Source organism: Polistes fuscatus, unplaced genomic scaffold, assembly GCF_010416935.1.
Source record: "Polistes fuscatus isolate 324 unplaced genomic scaffold, CU_Pfus_HIC Scaffold4, whole genome shotgun sequence".
NCBI classification, from domain to species: Eukaryota; Metazoa; Arthropoda; class Insecta; order Hymenoptera; family Vespidae; genus Polistes; species Polistes fuscatus.
Genome location: NW_025113118.1, coordinates 1,656,129 through 1,679,748, shown reverse-complemented (window position 1 = coordinate 1,679,748; position 23,620 = coordinate 1,656,129). Strand labels below are relative to the sequence as shown.

Sequence of the window (23,620 nt, the reverse complement as noted above, 5' to 3'; positions counted from 1 at the left end):
GAGAATAAGTCTTTGTTGTGAGGAGATATACTGGATTCATAGAAAACAAGAAAGAGATTTTTAAATAACTTCTAAGAACTTAGATTAAAAGGAAAGGGTGAATATCCTATCTTTCTTCTCTCTTCGATTGGCTACGTAACACGCAAATCATATTTACTTCTTTAATTAATAATTCGTGAAATCTTGTGAATTCTCGTTTTTATGATATTTGTGATTTTAATAAACTAGTCAAATTTATACAAAACTCAAAATAAATGTTTGAATAATGATCTATAATATAATTCCTTAATAATAGAACGAATTTAATCCTAGCTCGAAGATTTCTAATTTTGCAATCCGCTCTGGTCTATTAAGGTCACAAATTTATAAATTTAGTATGAAGATTATTACCACGGCAATACTTGCTTACCATTAGACTATGTAGAGTTTCTGATCTTTAACCTAATGCACGTTACTACTTGGGATGCTTTAGTATACATGCGGTTAGAAGGACAGAGAAAGCTTAATGCTTATAGCCCAATTCGGAGTGGCAGTGATTCAATTATGACTCTTACCTTCGGACAAGAAACTAATGTTCTAACGTAATCAATTTCCACCGCCTTAATGAGATCGACACAAGTTCTCATCGAGGTACGGAGTACTCTCTCGATTCGAGTTAACATGAGACTCACTTTAATACTGTATATGCAACTAGATATCACAGTCACATAAGCGAAGTAATTTCAATCGTTGATATTTTCGCAATGGTAAAGTACATGAGAGAAGGAGAAAGAGAGATATAGAGAGAGGGAATTAATGAAAGCGAGAAAGAGAGAGGGAAGGAAAATTACTCGAAGACAGCGCTAAGTAGACCAGCCTAATCGCGTCCTTTAATTCCGTAAACCTGTAATCTGTTGATGGCATTTGAGCGCTTAATTAGTAAAGATAGTAGGCGGAAGTGAGACTAATGAAACAAGCCGAGAGGATGATTAAGTGAAGGGACTGGATAGTGTGTCTATTTACAAACTTTAGGATAGAACGAGCTTTCGCATCGCGTATCAAAACAAAGAGTACTTGCATTTTAACGTACCCTTCATTAGACAGACAGCTGGTACTACACTGATCTTCGCTAACTTCTTAAATACTTAACAAAATTCGAAACAACGATGACGTAACGTTTATTCACGAAACTTGCACTCTTGTTACTATCTGATTCTAATAGAAATAGAACGCGCGCGCGTTAAATGAATATATTGTAAATATATTTATAAAGTGCTGCAATTAATTCGATGCCTTTTTAACAAATTTAGTATTAATATTTGTAAAGAATCATAGAATACATCTGTTATTTTTCGAAATAGTCTCCATTATTTTCAATAATTTTGAACTATTTTTCAGATAACTGCCGAATTCTTTGACGAAATAAAGATGGCGATTTTTATGGAATTAACTTAATATTAAGATATCGTATCAATTGTTACACTGAATAGATATATTTTTCCATCCTATTTATTATAAATAAAAACAACTAATCTTAAACATGAAATATTCAGATACTTCGAAAGATGGAAAAAGAAGATGACATTAGTTTAATTTGTCATTAAGGATGCACGTGAGCTTTTCGTGACATGAAAGAGGTGTCGTTAAACGGAAAGCCTTGCTATCGATCTTTGAGAGCCAATTAATGGAAGATGGAGGGGACTTTGTCTCGACTTACAAGCGAAACGCAATTTTCCGAAAGCGTCGGAAAGCGCTCGGCGACGCGCGTGATATGTTTCAGACAAACGATCGCACTCTTTTAGTATTAGAATGTTTACAGAACTTTTAAACTCTTCCTTTGATTGTACAAAGTAGAATTTATCACATTTATTAAATCACTAAAAGTTCTGTTAAATTCTTCACACCATTTCTTTCTTTTCTTAAACAGAACATACATTCTTGAATTGTTAAATATAATTTAACAAATGCAAATAATATAAAGAAAAAATAAGATTAATGATAGTAAATATTTAATTAATAAATTTTTGATTAAATTTAATTGATTGTATATGTACTTCAATAATTCAATGATCTCGTAGTTTTCATCCTAATTGAAGAGTAATTTCGATTTTAAAAGAAATTCTTATCGCTTAATCTCAATTTTCTTGGATAATTTCAAGCGTATTAGAGAATGATTTTCTAATATATATGTTATATATATATAAGGAAAGTAGGGTTTTCAAGGAATGTGAGCTTGGCATAGGCATTGCCCACAATACCTGTTTTTGACAACGTAGGAAACAGAAGAATTGCTACGGACTTTTCCAAGGCATTGTACATAATACTTTGGTATCCTATAGAATATCAAATTACTGTTTAAGCATTGTCTAGAAGAATACATTATTAGGCAACAGACCATACACAATCCCCCCCCCACGATCAACACACACCCTGCCCTCACATACACAAACAAAAGCGAGCATGCAACGGGTTTTTAAGACTGTGCGTGCCACTATACTATGCGCACCTCTAAAACTGAAACTTAATGCCGGTGTGTGCTGCTATGATAAGGAACAAAAGATACAAATAACAATTCTTCTGTTTCCTACGTTGTCAAAAACCGTTTGGTAATGGACCAATGCTTAGGCCAAGCTCACATTCCCTGAAAACCTACCTTTCCTTATATAACATATAATATATATAGATAATCTTGAATAAATTCTTTTTTAGGTGTATATTGTTCAAGTATATGTGGAACGGGTAGAAACGTTTTCTTTGTATTGTACGTCTAGTACGGCGTGGCAAAACCAGCAGACTGAATTCGTGAATTAGAAATAAGCTTCTCTCTATTTTTCTTTACACCGTGAAAGCCTATAGTGACGGGGTAAGAGGATATGTTATCTACTTTAACCTTCGTAAGATGCTTCCTATCTTCTCTTGAAAGATGTATATAGAAAGGTAGTCAGGTTATCAAGATATAGTTGTTTGAAAAAATATCTGAACTATTTTTTTTTTCTTCAATTTTTTTCTGCTACCAATCTATTTTTATTTGCGAATAGAAAGAAATAAAGAAAAAAATAATGTCTTTGAGCAACGCACTCGGTGGAGGTGCAGCGACAAGTTTTGAACGTTGCCACAAAGGAGTTCTATGATCATTCGCGTTACGTTTGTGACATCGTAGAAAATTAAATTGCTAATAATATAATAATATTATATTGACACGTTTGTCACGCATATCAAAAGCAATCGAGAATACTCGATCGTTAAACGCCATGAATTTTACGTATGAAATAAAATGATTTGAGATGAAAATTAACAGAAAACGCAAAGCAAAATAAAATAAAATAAAACAAATTTAAATGAAATGAAATTAAATTAAATAAAAGCCGGCAACGGAGTATAGACGACAATTTTAAATTATTTACAGTCATCGAGTGTCTACGATAAACTTGTACAAATATCGGAAAGTGAATTTTTGGTTAACGATTTTTTCTCATGCTCCATATAATTCCAATGTTCCGTCGAAAATCTGCGGACAAGCATATTCTATAGTTTTTCATTAAACAACTCACGTTTCGGCAGGTTAAACAGCGTAACGATTGCAAATTCAATAAGTGGGGAAAAAAAGAGCAATTTCCACAAATGGTATAACTTTTTGAGAAAAAATCACAATTAACGAGTTGATCTGTTATTTCTGATTTACGTTAAAGTCTATACACATTTATTAAATCACGAAAATTAAGATTTGAACATTTGTTGGTCGATCTTTATTCGATTTAAGATTCAAGTTTCGTCGTCGGTATAAGAAGAAATTACGGCATACATTTCCTTTTTGTAATTTCGTACTTTCGCTCGTTCATTTCTATTTTAATCCGTTCTACGACTTAATATTCGCCTTCTCAGAAAGTTTTCATCACGATAGCGCGTGAAAAGTCGAGAGTAGTAGTTATTGTCACGTACGATAAAAAGATGTAAAGATCTTGAAGGGAAGTCTTAAAAGCGAGGGCAAATATCACTATGGGCCGCCGAATTATGCACTATTGTGTATTTATTTTCTCCATTTCTCTCTCTCTCTCTCCCTTTCTTGCTTCGTTCACTCCACCTTCATATCTTCGGCGTTGCAGTACTCGATGCAATTTACGTCTCTGCACTCTGTGTGGACGGATATTTTAGCAAAGTTCTTCCAACGGTACATATATCGGAGACGCTTTCCAAGCCAGGGTGTACATACGTATAAAACTTTCATGGTAGTAAAAAGGAAAACGAGAGAGAGAGAGAGAAAGAGAAATAGAGCGGATGAAAGAGATGGAGGTTAGGGACCTAAGAGAAATAAGAGGAAAAGAGACAGATAGATAAAGAGGGATAGTGTCTACAAGCTTCACCTTACTTTTTTATCCTCTTTTTGTCTCGACCCTCGCAAATACGACTAACTCGCGAGCTAGTTTACTTCAGAGTCCCAACATCTCGGTCATTACATCACCTAAATCTTCCTTTTCCTCTGATCATCACTTGAAACTGGAATGTTTCTCTTCTATCGCACGATTCCTCACGGAGAGACGTCTTTCCTTTATTCCCTTTCTTACTCTTTCTCTGTTTTCATTCGGGAATAGAAATTTCAAGAAGAGAATCAAGTCTTGTTTCGCTAGAAATAATTATTATTTCCTGTGTTGAATTTGAAGTAGCTACGAGATTACATTGTATGTATGCTTTATATATATATATGTTTTTTTTTTTTAACTATCTTTTACTATTGAGATTCGTACATTTTATCGTAGTCGGCTGGGCTTGACAGAAATGAAAAATTAAAAAGCATTTCGCTTGCTTCGATATTTTCACATTTCCAATCTTTTGTTTAAAATTTTATGTCTCCAACATTCACGTTGTTGGTTTCTTTTCAAAACGTCAATATTGTTACAATGAGATATGACAAATTGATCTTGACTTTAGATTTAGGGATTTAAATTTGAGCGACAAAAATGTTTCCAGTAAAAAACTTTGAGTAGAAACAAACACTTATAGAAATCTAAAAATTAGACGTATGTTATATAATTCTGTAATTGGGACAAAAGTTTATTGCATATCCTCTTTCCTAATCAATAAACACCATAAGTATCAAATTGTAAAAAATTGCACTTGTAAATATTAAAGCTCTTTTATATTCAGCTTGTTTATATTATGCTGTGCGGTATATTATGTACCGACTGGACATATGGTGTATGAATAGCGTATACTTGAAAAACCTACTGAAAATATCGAAAATTCCATCAATGCTTATCAATCGTGTGCTTTAACGTGCTTCTATTTATCTTTCTTGGTAATAAGAACATTGATTGAAACCATTTTTTCAAAAAATTTAATAAACTTGTTAAATGTTATTGCTAAATAACAATCCTATTATAATTAAATTAAATATTGTAATTATATTAAATTAGAATAAATCGGAATTTTTGTATGAGAAATAAAATTCATATTTTTTTTCGTCGTCTATGGCGTCGAATAATCGTTTAGATTTTCAAAGATACGGTTAGATAGATAGACGTCTATAAGATCATCACTTTTATTTCTTCAATCGAAGACGAACTTATAGGTAAAAGGAGAAGGAGTGAATCTCAGATTGGAAAAGTACATTAAGGATAGAGCACCGGTAACTTTGGCAATTTCGCGGTGCGATCAGGGCATCGTGATGCTGTCGGCCAAGAAGTAAGTAAGCCGCTTTATTACCAGTTGGTCGAGAGTTAAGTTCTCTTTTTAAACCTCTCGAATCTTCTTTACTGGTTCGATTAACCTTCCGCCCGTGAAAGACGCTAAATAATAGACGATTTCTCTCTCAGCTTCTAGAATTCCAAATAACAACTTCATGAATTGAAAAATGCTAAAAACTTATATTCAACTAGAAGAAAGTATCGAGTTTAAAAGTTAGGAATCTATGGAAACACACACACCACATAAATATACTTGAAATTCATTTCAAACTACTTTATTGATTGGATGTAGACGACGTGTAAATATATAGAAAAACATATTAATTATTATTACTAATTACTATCAACTTTAAATATGCCATATGTAAATTGGTTAATTACTTTTTAGCTTAGTTGAAATAAAAAAAATGCTATTAATTCCCTCTTGCGACCTTAATGACTGTTAGTTAATATTGTAGAATTAAAACGTACATATTTCTCTTCGTTTGCTTTACACAATTACTTTAAGAAAGAAATTACATTATTTCCAAGAAAAGTTAGAGAGAAAGAGAGAGAGAGAGAGAAAAAGAAAGAAAGAAGGAGATTTAGAACAATATTATTTAAGTAGCCATTTAAATTCCAACTGAATGAGACGAATAGCTGCATTTAAATACGAGAGAAATAAAGATGAGGATTCTTGCATTTAATATCGAGCAGCATGGGTTCCGTGGTTTTGCTTTTATCGCGAACTACTCCACCGCAAGAGGCTTCCCATCGAAGCTAATACTTTTCACAGTACTCACATACTACCAACTCTTTTCTTCTATCGCGGATTGTTTCCTCCCTTTTTTATTTTTCTACTAGCTCGGGAAAATTAAAAATGAGACTGCGTTTGACATGTAACAAATTGTTTTTCACCGCTCCGTTCCCGTGGTTCAGCTTTTACCACGGCCCGATATAATAAATCGGGAATCTAATATTTAAGTACGTGGTTTACGAAGTCACGACTAGATTAATGATATCTTCGAAATGTCAAAGAATAATGGATTTAAATTAACCTTTACCGAGCCATAGGTGAAAATTGCCAAGTTACACGCGCAATTATCGTTAATTTTGATTGAGCGTTTATCAATATTGAGCATATCATTGTTTAAACACTTTTACAATAAGTATACAACCGCCATTGTAATGTTTAAGAGAGATCGATCCCCTTTCTAATTCCATTTAATTTGATTTCATTTTTTTAATACTTTAATAGTAATTCGTTGAAAATGGAGGTTTGTGACTTTTCGGTTTTAAGAGGCGACGACATTTTAAAATGATGATCGAATATTTTGGAATGAATGGTCTATGACAAATGAAGGAACTTCCGTCGTTCGATTCGAGTATTTTCACAAGGCAACTTTCGATGAAGTTTTAAACGCTGGTCTAGCGACAGGCACGCGGATTATGAATTCGAATCATCAAGCATTATCGGATAAGAAAACTTTAGGTACTTACTTTGAAGCCTAAAGATTTTCGTAATCAGGGTGACCGTTGTAAGAAAACTTGAAGAGCTACGAATTCTCAAGAAGTTATTAAAGTCTTTATTATATAAACGTCTTTGCGTTTGTCTCGATCTGAAATAATCTCTTTCACCAAATCTTTCATTCATTTTTGTCACCGGAGAAAAATATGTAATACTACATATTTATAATTTTGTGTCTTGCTTTTTCACTTATTTTCATATTCGCAGACGATATTTATTGTCAGTACTATTTGCGAAATTATTTTACTTTAGTTTCAATTAGAATAATTATTCTTTAATTCCCTATTAATCGGCTTAAGCTTTGAAATATTCACATTTATTAACATATTTGCTTTTCTTTTGTATTTATGAGATAAGTTTTTAACTCCGCCTGCATGATCGCTGGACGGATCAAGGTCAGCGATCATGTTGCCGGTCCTAAGCCTGGGAAAAGGAGGAAGGTTGTTGGATCAGGTTAGCTCCCTACCCAACGTAAAAAAAAATTTGCGGCTCATAGAAACGACACTCTGTCTATTAGCAGAGTGGACAACAGGAATCGGCAGAATTGCACGGGATAAATCACCGATTGGCCGCAGAAGTACGGGGCGCCCACGAAGGCGATGGTGCGACGGTTTGACAGTGCAATAGGCAGAAGAACGTCGTTACGAAACAGGCAACTTGCCTAAATTAAAGAATGAAGAAGAAGAAGAAGAGATAAGTTTTAATATCATCGTAAAATAACAAAACATTCTTTAAAGTTCTTCGTCGAAAGATTATTTTCTTTTTTATTATGTCTTTATATAACAAAAGAAAGAGTAGTTACAGATATTCATTCGCTTTTATAATAAGTTTATTACAATTTTTGCGTTCTTTGAGATTGCATTTTTATTATTTGTATAAAACAGTTCAAACTAAAATATTACGTCTTCGTTCTCTTTAGAATGATTATAATTGACTATAAAAGATAATCTTGCGATAATGTTTTAAGCGGCTTTCGTAAAAGAGAGCATGTTCCAAATTCTTTTGATCTTGTCAAAATCGTCGGTATTATCAAGTAATTTTTTTTAAATTCTTTGTCTGATTATATTTTCCCTTTCATCCCGTGCATATCCATGTTTATTTTTTATTCTTCTTCTTTTTCCTCTTTCTCTACGTTTCTTACTCTTTTTCTTCCTTTTCAAGTTTAGCTCACATTATGGAAGATTTGCTTATCGCGCTGGGGAAAACGGTTTGGCTCTATGCCAAGCACATCTTTCGCATCCGTCGTAATTCAAAATGGTCTGTTCTTTACCTTCATTCCTCTCTCTTTCCTTCTCTTTCTGTATGTTCTCTATATACGAAATAATTAAATTTCTCGGCGAAACTTCGGAGATTGGCCCGAAGACGTTAATAGGAGGAAATTACGAACCTGCCCTTTCTCTGCTCGTATGACGACTTCTACAGATTATCGATTAAAAGTTCTTTTAAATAATACAAAAAAAAGGAATCTTAATTGTGTCACTTATTTCTTTTAAAATAAAAATTTTAGAAAATCATAAATTATGAGAGAGAAAGAGCAATGTATTGAATTTTTATATTTAAAGAGAAACTATTTTTTTATAATCATTCATCAGAGTATTTAATGTTTATTAATGATAGAAATATAATTTCTTAATATTATTATCGTATTCTTTTTATACAAAGTGCCGATTTTTTTTTGTATTCCTTTAGTAAATTATTAAATGTACTATAGGAATTTGTACCGTACGGTAATCTATATTGAACGTATTAATAATGAGTCGAACTATCGTCCACTTTTGTAAACCATCCTTTATTACCGCTATTATCAATTTATGTTACGTAAAAGCAAATGTTACATGATCCGTCTATCTTTCGTGTAAACTACATCACTCTATAGCCCGCTAGTTTGATGATTCAACGATGCAATTTGAATAGATGAATAGATCACTCCTGATTTTGTGATTACTGACAAAATAACTATTTCCGATTGTCCAAAGCAAGAACATAATATATTTCCCATTTTCATTAAATTTCAATTATCATTGATCTAAGGTCCTTTGAACAAGTTAACTATTTTTGTAATAAAGTTTGGAGGCACTTTAATAACACATGAATTCTGATAACGTACGTATTTCATTTCATTTATGTACTATAATAATAAATGTAATCCCGAATAAATAGATAATAGTTACATAAAATAAAACATTTGATCGTCAATTCTCCAAGATGTCACGAGATGAATTGAAAAGTATTTTTCGTCGACCGCAGTAAAGCGCGAAAGCTTACATTGCATGCTAACTCGGCAAGAGCTCATCTGCCTCCCAATGAGAAATCGAACACTGATTTTCGTTGGCCGTGTAATTAAGGACATCGTTAAATGCGAGATCCGATTTATCTGTGACGATTATCTCGCGAAGTTATCCTCCCTCTTTCCCATCCGTTTTGGTGAGAGGCAAGTCTTCTAGGAGTTTCGATCAGTTCCTTGGTAGGTTTGTTACTTTGCAAGCCGTTGCATCCGTGAGAGAAAGCTTGAATGCGATTATAACGAATTCGTTAGCTAAACTTAGACGAAGTAAGTACTTAAATCTGCTTACAATGATAATGGAACTGGAAAGTAAAATGTGGAGACTTTTGGTAAGAATATGGTAAACGTCATCAAAAATTTCACTCGAAATCGTTAAAAGATTCTTTTGATTAGCTTAGATTCCTTGTTGTGTTAATTAATTTAGGAGCGTGTGGTTTTCCTAACGAAACTACCGAAAGTTCTTACACTTCAATTAGAGTTTCTACTTCACCAAAGACGAACATTTAATTAATGGCAAATCACAGGACTGATTGTATCTGCTATCGATACTAATTGAATATTCTTCAAGCGGCCTAAGTTTAATTAGACATAGGTAGATAAGTACTTGGGAACAGAGATAGGTATATACGCTGTTTAGAACTTTGAATTAGTTTTACGTCTTAATAAAATTAAGAAAATTATTTTTAAAGAAGATTTTTTCTTTCTTGATATTACGTTATTTATACTTTATTTTTCTTTTTCTTTTATAGGAAAAACCAACTGGGCAGAAAGTAATTCACCGTCGGTATTCACTTGTGAGTTATTTCTTTGTTTTTCTTTTTTTTTTCTACTTAATGCTTTTATCAATTTCATTTTTAATTTTAATTTATGACTATATACGATTTCCATCATAGCATTTATTTCATGAAGTATACATATATTATCTTACTATATAAGATATATCTTATGTATATTATGTGTAATGCAATTACAGAATTATAAAAAATAATACTGGAATAATGCAAGTATAATGAGAATGTATTATAAACAAAAATACGCTTCCGCCTTTCTCACTTGGAAAGTTACTCATAAATGTCCGCTACTGTCGGATGTCCTTGGAGAGTCAGTACGTCGTATAAAAATTTTAATAATGTTTTATTATATGCACACCAACGGATATTCTTTCGGCAAATATAACCTCGGTAAATTCATGTCTGCATTAGTACCTACTCGTTTCTACTTTACACTTGACACGAGCACAAATATTAGTAGTTCGTATCGTAAAACCTTCTCAAAGTGAAGTTTCCATAACATGTCATAAATTTGCATGTACCACGTACAAAATTGGTAATACAATTATTATATTAAAAAAAAACCGTGCCTGAATATTAAATTAATTTGAAATTAAATTAACATTATGTTTTTAACATTAAGTTCAAAAGAATCATTTAATATTTGAATAATATACATGTTAAACATAATGAAAAATATTTCCTAGCAAGCTTAGTATGTGATTACAAGAAATTCTCTCTCAAATTTATCGATTATCTACTAAACTTTAAATCTTTAACTTCTAAACCATATTATCGAATTCGCGATTGTTCTAATCGCTTTAACGATCAAAGCGAAATCTGTGGCACGTTTTGTTCAAAAGCAAAATCATACGAATAATAATATACGTACGTGCGTTCAATATTTCTCTAAATTTTGACACCATGTTCGATAATTTGCAATGTTAATCCCCGATGGTAGATAAGTAGTTCGCATTTCTTGGTTACCGACGTTTCATGAATAGCACACTCTAAAATCTCAGAATAGTAAACAGTGTCTGAAGCAGTTTTAAGGGTTAAAATTCGCGTCCTTCTTATATTGGCACGTGCTCGAAAAAGTCACGTTTTTTCTCTAACATATTCACCATAAAAAGCTCGTTACAATAGTACTTAGCAGAGCTTGCAATCTCCTTCAATATGGCCATTTCCGACGAAAATCTTGTCTTCATTTTCTTTCCTTCTACTTTCTTTCTCTATTAATTTCCTTTCTTATCCTTTAAAAAAGGATTTATCTCTTTTTCTTATCATATAGAAAACAACAATAATGATTTCTTTTTATAATATTTCTCCTCCATTTAATCAATAAATGAAATATATATGTAAGATTTATTAGGTATTTTGTATTTTATTTTATTTAATATTGTTTAATAATGTTTATTAAAAGCTTTAATAAGGTTTAATAAAATAAGATAAAATCGTAAGTATCTATAATCGTGTAAATTAATAATTAATACTCGTTGTGTTTTATGTTACTTTAAATGTCGTAGTTCTTAATAAAGATATCGTCGTAATTATCTCTTTGTTATTCGCCTTTCGTCGTAATCTTTCACACAAAACACATTCGTCGTAATTTCCGAATCAAGACCATGCAAATGCGCGCCGACTTGTCCTTTCGTTGCCTATATATACTAATCATCCCCCTCTATCACCTTTCATCATTTCCCGTAGCGTCTTTCTCGAAACTTCTTGATCATTTTCGAACATACAAAATCTTGATTATTCCTTTACTTCCGATAGGGAATATTCGAGCGGTTTCGGTGCGACCTCATATAAGGCGATAGACTCAAGTGATCACCTTACAAAACATATGCATTCCCGTCTAGAGAAACAGTCTTTTTCATCCTACAATAAATTCTCACATACTCATACTCTTATCGTCATACGAGACAAATGAAGAATAACATTTTCTTAGTAGTACTTATAAGGAAATCGTCTACCGATATTTCTAGAAATATCGATGCACACACTTTTAATACTAACCACTCTACGTTATTTACGTCTTAAGTTTCTTTTCGTTCATATAAGAAAAAAAACATTGCCTCTCTGTTTCTCTCTCGAATTTTTTCTCACCATCACATAAATGATATAAGTTAATGGACATCATTATGACGAAATGATGTAGCAACATTGTTGTGTTGTCAAAAAAAAAAGATGTGATCAATGGTAGAATTTTAACTGATAGGGGAAGAGTAAAAGGAAAAGGTAACGAGAAAAACGAAAGGAAGAGAAAGAGGGTGAAGCAAACTCGGCAGGTGGGTTCCATGCGTGTGACTTAACGCGAGGAAGAGCTTTTTTGTGAAATACGAAGATTAATCGTGCCAACGTATTGTTCAAAAAAAGATCGACAAAAAAAATAAACAAGTAGAACGTAGTAGCGTTAAAAGTCGGTGAAAGAGAGGCAGGATTTTCAAGCGATGGGGAGAATTCGGTTCCTACTCGGCGATATATACATTATAAATCTTCTTCCCTTCTCTTGTTCCTCCATCCTCCTCACGATGGTTCGCTTGTACTTGCGTTAAAATCGTGACGGTCGAGAAATCTCGTCTTTTCTTTTTTTTTTTTCACTATTTTTTTCTATTTTCTTTTATTTTGGTTTTATCATTCACGTGGCATTGAATTCCGAAAGATATAAAACGCATAACGTCGTTCGAAACGATGCCATCCTGGATGTGTTCTATTTCGCGTGAATATCGAACATGGCACCACGAACCGGACAGAAAATCCGTTCGACTTTTCTCGATTATGAATTATTACCTATACTATGGGGCCTATGATATTTTTATAGGCGATCGTATTTCGTTACTTTTACCATTTCCAATCTTTTTCTACATTTTTTCATCTACATTGTCATTCTCTCCGGGCGTTTGAAATTTTTAGTATTCTTATTCACGACACTCTTCACTTCGTTAGACTTTTATAGTATTGCAGTATTCTTCTTCTTTCTTTTTCTCGTAATTTAATCGCTCAATTCGGATGAATCGCATTCAAAAATTTCGTTACCGACTTATGCATGTTTTATCATTTCTATATTTTATCATATATTTGATCATAGTTGGTTTCTTTCTCTCATTTTCACTTAATAGAAAGAAGCTTTCTTCTCAACGGAGAAGAAATATTTTCTAATAACACCATTTTTTTTTCCATTTTAGTTATGAATATGCAAACAGAAGACTACACCACCAAGCTTCCTTTGACATTGAATAATCACGATTAATTATCGTTTTATTAATTATCGCACGATTAATTACATAATTTATATTTAATGATACACGCTTGCACACACAAAATATAATTAAAAAAAGTTTTTTATTATCGTGTCTATCGTAAATCGACACGCACTCAATATTGAAAGATTCTTTCGAAAGACTGTTCCTCAAAAATCCTATTTTTTAAATATCACTATATCTTACGTTCGATCGTATGCTTTATTTCAAATTTGTGAAAAATTCTAACACGTTGATGAGCTAATAAAATTAGCATAAAATAATACTCAATTATATTACTGGATTACGGAAATCTCGTGAGAAAATTCTTTAATTTGTCAAACGTCCGCGATAACATATAAGCTAGTTCTTGTTTTATCGAATATATACGAAAGAAAAGGTAAATAATTGGATTGACAGTAGCGATATGGTACATGACAAGGATGATAAAAAATAATCCCTATAAATTTGAACTGTATGACCACGGTATACCAATTACAGATAGCATCGATACAAGCGACCGATATGCGCATTTTTTAATAATACTTTATTACCTTTGTACGCCAAGCTTCTGCGATCCTTTTGGCGTGGTACTACCAGTCGTAACATCACGTTCGGTTGAAATTAATCTCGCACGCGCTTAGTACAAACAAACTGACGAGAAAAAAGAGCGAAAATAGAGAACAAGAGGATGGAAAAGAGAGAAAGAGAGAAATTAATAATACTTGGTATTCGACTATAGCGTAACGAGCGCAAGCGCACACGCAAGCACACATGATAGAGTTAACTAGAGTGGGTGTATATGACGGACCGCAACACATACGTGTACTCCGAACGATGACAGTGACAGTAATGCTGGCTGCTGTGGTGGTAGTGGCTGCAACTGTATATTACATTATTAATAAACTGAATATAAACTCAGTGACAAAATCACACGCAAAATGCAAAATGCAAATGAGACATTAGTCATTCCTTTTCTGTATATAAATCCATTGGTTGTGTATGCCACACATTGTAAATTACATACGGAGGACACAAAGGATTAAGAGATAGAAACACAAATGAGATGAAATTAACGAGGCAAGCGATATCGTAGTAAAGATGTGAGAAGATAAGAGATAAGTAAAACTATGAAAGAGAAGGAGAAAGCCCACGCAACTCCTATCGAAACTGGTTATCTATTTAAACACATATAACATACTGTTCGTGGTACGCCCACCACCCCTAACGGACTCCTTCACGTAATCTTCTCTTCTTTTCCGTCGGGCGGAAATAACGTCGTCCTATGGCAAACGGAACCGCCGGATATCGTTCACTCGGAGATTGTATAAAGGATCAATTCGATTTTACTTGTTATTTTTAATTTTATTCGCTTCCCACATATTCTTCAAACAGTTATTAACTTGTCGAAAAAAAAACATACAAAATATCTATTTCCGAGTAAAGCTACCAATTTCTTTGATTAAAAATTTCTGTATTAATGATAATCATTTAAATATGTAGTTGTTTCATATATTGAAATTTATCATTTTATTTTGTAACATTTATGAGTTTATATTAATCGTTTTAGTGACATCAAAAGTTTAGATATAGTATACTTGATATTTTTTGTTATTTTTTTATAATATAAAATCACTTCTTGTTTCGTTTAATCCAGAGAAATGTATCTCAACAAATTTTGACTAAAAAAGCGACAGATAAATATCAATAAAACCACGAGATTCGAAAGAAAATGTATCATTTATTATCTGTTTTCGACGTTTTATTCTATTTTTTGGCAACATCACCGACTGTTACTATTTTTTCTCGTTCATGTACCAATTTCAAATTATTCAAAAAAAATAATACGAGATTTAACGAGGTATTATAATTTTGAATAACCTGCTTTTTCATAATAACGAACTTTAATGAAGAATAAACCGAGCTTGTGTAAAGCTTATTGCATTTTTCGCAAAGCTATACATTTTTCTGATGACCTGCTATCGAAATTTTTATCAACGCGGTTATCGTATCCATTTACTCGTTTTTTTTTTACTTCTTTTTTATCTTTTAACTCTTTAACATCGTTACATAATTTTACCGAAACAACTTTATTTTACACGAAAATTTTAAATGATCGAGATTAAAAAAAAAATAATCTGAAGACCGTTTACTTGATTTTATTAAGCGTTTTTTGTTCAATCCTTTTTTAATCTTAAGCCTTCCTTTACCTCGAGGGATTTCTGAAAGAAAGTCTTCCCACCAATGTACTTGTTTTCTGTATCGTTTTTTCTCTCACTCTTCTTCTCTCGGCAGGCTGTAAAAGAGTCCCAAGCGAGCAGCTTCTTACTATCTTCACGTAGAATCCCATTTTTACGTAGAAGGGCTATCTACAATCGCGATAGTTCATTTACAGGGAGAATCCTGGAATGAAGGATCGATCTGTAGTATCGATCTAAAACAGTTTGTTTCAGTAGACTGTCCCGAAACTCTTCGAGAATATCGTTTGCTTTAGGGTGACCAACTCGTTTCTTACCTTGTTTTCTCTTACTCTTTCTCTCTCTTTCTCTCACACACACAACCAATAGCGACATCTTAGTACGAACATTAATCTATGTCTGGCCTATCGAGCACACGTAAGTTGACATAGACACGCTATCCAACACCCTTATTTTTGCTTCTCTCTTGCACTTTCTTTATATTATTCTCTATCTCTCGGCTTTTTTTCTATTTTCTTTAGATACATGTATATATGTTATAGTCCAAGTAGGAAATCCGACATTTTGAGCAATGCCTAAGAATTGTTGATGACGCTAAAAACTAACTGGCAAATGTAGAAAATGTATTCATATTTCTCACATTTCCTAGATATTCTATAGAATGATAAATGAGAAACTGGTTAAGTAAGAAATACATCTCCGATTCGTTTCGAATGATTTTCAATAGAATGCAGATATGAAACATTTCGTTCTAAACCTGTTTATCTTTCGTTATGATAAGGAACAGTGGGCCCTACACAATAACACACCGGTATTGTGTAAGTTTCAGTTTATAGAGGTACGCATAGTATAGCGGCACGCACAGTCTCAAAAATACGCGCACAAAAATTCGCGGAGCAAAAAAATATTAATTTTTTACTGTACTCCATGATCGCTTGTGTCTGTGTGTTGTGTGTGTTGCCCAATAATGTATAAAATAATGTATAAATAATGTATAAATAATAATGTATAAATAGCATTTAGTATTCTATAGAATACCTAAGTATTATGTACAATGCCTAGGAAATGTCTGTAACAATTCTTTTGTTTCCTACATTGCGCTAAAAACACCTGGCATCACAATGTCAGCATTTCCCACTTGGACTATTAACATATATAAGCGATATATACTAAGCTTGGACTATTAACATATATAAGCGATATACTATTAAAAGCTTGTAGAATCGAAGTAAAAAATATTACAAACGAATTACTCAAATTTGAATAACAAATAATAATTTTTTAATCTCAATGATAAGTTTTCGAATTGTTGTCGGCAATCGCATGAATCTATCCTACACATGTAAATATATATGTATACATGAATATGTTGGAAAAATTCCTTTCGTCCCTAAAAGCATCGGCTAAGCTCTCTCTTTTACCGACTTACTCTTTTTTTTATCTAGGAATTTCAGCTTGATACTTTTATCTGTGTCTCTTTTAAATTGCACATCTTGTATCGTATATCGTCCATTCTCGGCACAAAAGAGAAGAAACGAACGTGATGAAAAAACCGGGGAGGGGAATGGCAATTTCGACGGATCGAAACTCATCCTCCTCCTATCGCGATTGAATACGGCAGGAAAGGGAAAAAGAGGAAGGAGAAAGAGAGAGAGAGAGAGAGAGAGAAGAAAGAGGACAGAGAAGCGATAAAAAGGGGAATATATATATAGAAAGAGAGAAGGGAAAGAGAGGAAAAGAGAGAGAAAAAGAATGGAAGAGCAACAGGGAAGAGAATGAGAGAGAGGGGAGTCATCTGCTAATTGACTGACCGATGGATCTCAATCGATACGATTTTGACGGATAAGTTACACTCAAGAGAATTATCGCACGTGGAGTTCCATTAGTTTCTAGCCAAAAGCTGACAAATAGATTTCCATAGGAGTGAGGTAATCCAGCGGCATACTGGGACTGGCCCATTCTTCGAAATTTGCGTTTTCGCATCATTATCATGAATGCGGAATATAATCCAGACTATGGGAATCGATTATCGTCGGATGATTTAGAATTCGTGTAACCGAGAATCGCAAGATTAGAGAACTGATGATTATAATTCTATGAGGTTAAAACAAAAATTGAGTGAATTTTTATTTGAAATTTATAAGAATATAAGAATGATAGAAATGGAGGGAGAGAGAAAGAGAAAGAAAAGGAAGGTGAGGATGAATAAAATAGAAAAAGGGAAGAAGATAAGTAAGATTACAAAAGAACGATAAGACCGAGAAAAGCATCTTAGAATTCTTAAGGGTGCCGCACTTGCGAGGCTTGTCTCGAGTAAGTGACAAAGGAACGAAACAATCGATGATAAGTTGAGTTCTCGAAGAAGAAGTGGACGTATTAGTCAGTAAGTAAGAGGAAGGCGTTGAAACGTTTCCGATACGTAGTTGAATGCAATCTTTATGTCTTTCAATTTTGTTCGTCCGTTATTGCTGTGTAACAGCTATTGCGTGCAGTAGTATAATGTATAATCTTTCTTCTTCAATCCTTTTTTCTTTCATTCAATCGAGGTCTATTTACATCTACAAAGTGTACTTTTTATTTAAATGGGTCTTAATTAAAATTCTTATACTCTTAAAAGAGTACGCTTCTTATGTCTGCTTAGAAAACATCGATTTTCTACTGGCGAAAAGTTAATGTAGAGTTTTTCTTACTTTTTTTTATCTATAAAAACTAATCGCAGTTTAAGAATCAATATTGAGGCAAGAAAATTGGGGGCCTCGTTAATGAGACTATTACTTTGCTCCTCTTTTAATAACCATTATTTTATTAACACTTTCGACCCCCCAAGGTTCTGAAACAAAATCCTTAGCTGATTATCTCGCAATTTTCAAAATTTTATAGCTAATAATAAAAATTTCTATTAAATATTTGATTGAAAATAGAAATATAAAGAATACTACTTTATTATATAATGCTTATAATCATTTTTTGTTAACAATAAGTTCTACTATCGATAGTATATACATAAATGTCTTATCAGGTAATTGTCGTTAATTTCTTGAAATTACAACATCAAAAATTAATTGATGCAACGTCTAATTGAAAAAATTAATGAATGATTACTAAAAAAACTAAAGTTTCTAAAATAGCGTAGGACTAACGTTATATAATAAAGTATTAATCTATCGTTGAGATATTGTTACTGGTTTAGCCTTTCTTTTCTTTAATATTTAATGTAAATAAGACGTATAAGAATCAATTATTCGTAAAGTTTAAAATATAAAGAAAACTACTTTGTAGGATTTTTTGTTTATTAATAAATACATAATCGTTGTCGATACCGAATGAAAGAAAGGGTCCGCGTATTAACGACAGGATGTCGGCTTTGTAGACGAGTTAACGTGCACACACGCTTTAAAAGACTGACGATGTTCTCTCGACGAATAAATATAAAGGAGCCACGAGCCGTGTGATTCACAGCTCTAGTGTTTCGTTCGTCGATTTCTCTTCCTACTTGCAGTTAGGTAGCATCACGGACAATGAAGATGTATGGACTTGCGGAGAACACTGTAAAACCGCTACATCCAAAATTATTTACATCCCAGATTATTTAGACCTTTACTGACGCGATAAACGATACAACCTATTCTCCTCTTTTCCGTCGGATCGATTTCTTATCTGTTTGTATTTCTTTAATGGAGAAAATATAGAAATTAATACATTAATTATATTTTAATTATGTATTTATTAAATTTTATTTGAAAACTTTATTTATAACAAGCGAATTAAACAAATACGAAAGTAATGTACAGAAGATGCTTTTACATACCTTAAAATCGTAAATATTGATAAAATTGTAAAAATTGTAAAATTGAGAAATTTTTGGTTTTCTCGTATTTAAAATGGTCATCCTTTGCCTTCACTGTTATTTAAATGTTTCTTATTGTTAGTATCAGAATCAGTTTAATGCACATTAAAATAAGAATAATATAAAGTAAATATATTTGTTTAAAAATTAAATATCTATTAATATCTATATTTTAAATATTAAACATCTTATATTTTATTAAGTGAAAATCTTTAACTGGAAATTACCATTGAACCGGAAGAGTAAAACAAATGCAGTTTAGTTTAAAAATCTTAAATAATAACAAAATAAATTAGAATGTTTGATATAACTTAAATGATTGTTAATTAATCGAAGAAAATGTATATTGTAGTTCAAAAGCACGCAATATAAATTCGACGCATAATGTTGTCTTCTATAAAAATTAAAATCTCTCTTTAAAATTTTCAAACAAAAATTTATAATAAGCGTAATGATGTACGATTTATATTCAATTATTATTTCAACTCCGTTGTAGAATAAATCTACCTACTACATATATTAAGTATAGAAATATTTACTCCTTAATCGAATCTTACAAGGGGACCTTACACTTAGTCCGACACGGATTTTAACGAGCTTTGGTATATTAGTAGTATACATTGAGGTTGTTATCGTGGTAAAGTATTTTGTCCTAACGCTCAACCATTTTTGAGAAAAAAGCTTTTGAAGTTTTGGTTTTTATTGTATACATATTTATATTATCTTAAATTCGACTGTCTTTCAAGTAGCGCGTTAGCGTATCTAGTAGCGTTCTCGCTTTTCGTGCCGCTAGTTAGTGTTCGATCCTTCATAGAGGAAGTTTTTTTTAATAATTTTTTTCTGTCTGTTTTCAAATTATTTTTCATATTTTTTAATTTTTAAATATATACAGGAAAGAAAAAATTATTTATTACAAAAAAATTAGAAATAATAAATTTTTTCACATCTTGCGAAAATAATAAAGGAAAAGTTTATCCTTGAATTACAGTTAATATTTTATTTTTTAACAGGTATATAAAAATAGATAAATCTTCAATATACTAACAAATAACAATCGTATATATTCTAATCATTAACAATTTCATGTATAATTTTTTTATATCTATATGTTTTAACATTTATTGTACATTTATTATTATTTATTAAATGCAGGTTCCAGAGTGATAGTTCTCGTAAAAGCATTCAAAACAATTAATTTTTTCACATCTCGCGTAATTAATAAAAGATGACTTCTTACATGAACAACGATTTTTTAAAAGATTTGTTGAAAAACAAACTTGATTAACATTTAAAGATATTTCTCTTTCATTTGGTTTTAATAATTTCAAAGCGTACCATACATATCGAATCATTTTATGAAAAATTTTTAATGACAATTGATGATTGACTATTGATTGTATCTTGATACAATCTTCACGAGAGATAAATCTTTATTTGTCTATTTTCATATACCTGTAAAAAAATAAAATATTAACTGTAATTCAAGGATAAACTTTTCCTTTATTATTTTCGCAAGATGTGAAAAAATTTATTATTTCTAATTTTTTTGTAATAAATAATTTTTTCTTTCCTGTATATATTTAAAAATTAAAAAATATGAAAAATAATTTGAAAACAGACAGAAAAAAATTATTAAAAAAAACTTCCTCTATGAAGGATCGAACACTAACTAGCGGCACGAAAAGCGAGAACGCTACTAGATACGCTAACGCGCTACTTGAAAGACAGTCGAATTTAAGATAATATAAATATGTATACAATAAAAACCAAAACTTCAAAAGCTTTTTTCTCAAAAATGGTTGAGCGTTAGGACAAAATACTTTACCACGGTAACAACCTCAAAGTATACTACTAATATACCAAAGCTCGTTAAAATCCGTGTCGGACTAAGTGTAAGGTCCCCTTGTTAGTTTATCAAAACGGAAACTAGATATTCGTTATGAATATTTTTCTAAATTATATAATATTTTTCTACACAAATGTAGAAGATAAAAACAATTTGGAGTACCATAAGAAGATTGATGTCGATTGGAATCAGTGAAGGAGGAAAACAACGATGGTGAGTTGAAATGATAAAGAAGACAAATAAATAAAAATAAAAAATAAAGAAAGGAAAATATATATAGACAGAAAGATAAAGAAAAAAGAGAATATAACGAGACGGTAGGAGGCGGGGAAAAGAAATCTATTGGAGTTCAGCAAAGTGGACGCGCCACTGTCTCTTCGATTTATCGGTTATTCGCTTTCTCTTTCCTTCTAGATCTTCTCTCCCATTCAAACGAATGATCGTCTCTACCATGATTGTTCGCGACTTTATGTCGTATTCGCCCTTCGTGCTAGGATCGTAAGAAAGAGAAAAATAACGGATAAAAATGGTTCGTGATCGACGGCAAGGAAACGTGCTAAAGTCTAAAGCTGACGGTTCGTAACGAGTAACGTTCTAAGTAAGACAAGTATAAGTGCTTCTTTAAAGCGTGTCTGGTAGGTTTGATCCTCGATTAGAGCGTTAACCTTGATCCAAGAATACAGCTCGTGTAACAGCAGCTTTTCCTATCGATTAAACCTAACGTGTAGTAGCAAATGTTTTCTTTTTTTTTCTCTTCCTCGAACGTTGCATCAAATAAAACACCATTTGCACGATAAAAACAGAGACACGTTAACGCGCTTAAATTCAAACGTTTCTTTGCACCTGCTTTTCTCTCGACAATATGACAGTCCGGGTTAATTAAAATGAATTTACGAGCACAAGAGCAGAAGAATTTTATTTTGGAATTTAATGTGATTAACGATCGATTCAGTCTTCATTGCAAATAGTTGACATTTTTACGAGATCTAACTAAAAAGAAAATGTACTGATAAACTCGTCGGTTTTGCAAACGAATAAATGTTCTCGCGCATTACATTATTGATCGCGTTAATGTGTTCATTAATTTATCATTCTTTTCTTTTTTTTTTTCTTTTTTTTTTTTAAATCCAACGAGTTTGCTTGACGACAATGTACGATATAATTAATCTCTTCTATAATTAGACGGGAAGATCAATTTGTTAGTTTCTTTTCGTTTTTCTTCTTTTTTCTTTCTTTTTACTAGGGATTCAAAAATCGTAAAAGGAAAAAGAAACGTGGCATTATTCATAGCGTTCGTCGAGGCCATAATTTAAAATTTTCCAATAGCACGTGAAACGTTATCTCGGGTGGATCGTCGCCTGCATAAATCAGACCGGCGCGGAGTAGAAATAGAAGTAGCGCTGGAAGAAGCAAAAGAGTTGGAAAAAAGATGGAAGAAAGGTCGGAGACGAAGAGAGACAAATGTGTCGACTCGATATAAGGGGTATTGCCGATCGTTGCCAGGACTAACGCGAGAGATCCATAAAGAGAAGAGAAAGAGAGAAAACGGAAGAAAAGCGTGTACCGAGGTTGTGCGCATCACGAAACGCAACGAAGTGTATCGAAGCGTGTACGAAACTGCTCGAGTATCGATTTCGAGCGTGGTTTCCGTATAGCTATATAGTACCTATTGATAAAACCGGATCATACGATGTGTACTGTTCCGAACTTTTCGTTATGTTCTCGGTAGTGCACGTGTATGAAATCAAGGGAGCGAGAGAAAAAGAGAGAGAGAGAGAGAGAGAGAGTGAGAGAATGGGAATAAACAAAGTGTGGACTTTTACGAGATGTATACGTTCGCCTGACTAAATCGTATGTTTTTTTTTTTGTCTTTTTTTTTTTTTTTTTTTGAGGTTCTGTACCATCATTACATATGGCTGCACTTTATTCTGCATCTAACATCGATCAATTTTTCTTCTCAATTTTTGTTATTCTCTTATATTAATTATTAGTTTAAATTTAACATGTAATTGGTTCGCATGATTTCTTTCAAATATTGACGCAAAAAGAAACGGTCTAATCGATCTCTATACAAAACGTATAGATTCAATGAATTCGTATCATAGAAAACCATTTTTTATTTAACCAAATAAAGTTCGATTCAGTGATTTTTTACGCGAATAGGCGACATGGAAAATACGTGCCTCTCTATTCTTTACCCATCACGTCGCATTCATTCGTGCATCATACAGCAACTGTCACAACTTTCCTCGCTCGAACGAATTAC

At 32.3% G+C, this 23,620-nt stretch overlaps 1 protein-coding gene across 3 annotated transcripts in view; it reads left to right on the top strand.

The window, feature by feature from the left end:
• LOC122520840 (amphoterin-induced protein 1) overlaps positions 1 to 23,620 on the top strand; it is a 251,722-nt gene that overhangs the window by 142,839 nt on the left and 85,263 nt on the right. Inside the window, exon 4 of one of the 3 annotated variants that reach the window (XM_043641144.1) lies at positions 10,201 to 10,245. The exons of the other annotated variants lie outside the window; for them this stretch is intronic. The gene's annotated coding sequence lies outside the window, so the exon portion shown is untranslated. The remainder of the gene's footprint in view (positions 1 to 10,200; positions 10,246 to 23,620) is intronic. 3 annotated transcript variants of the gene reach the window in all.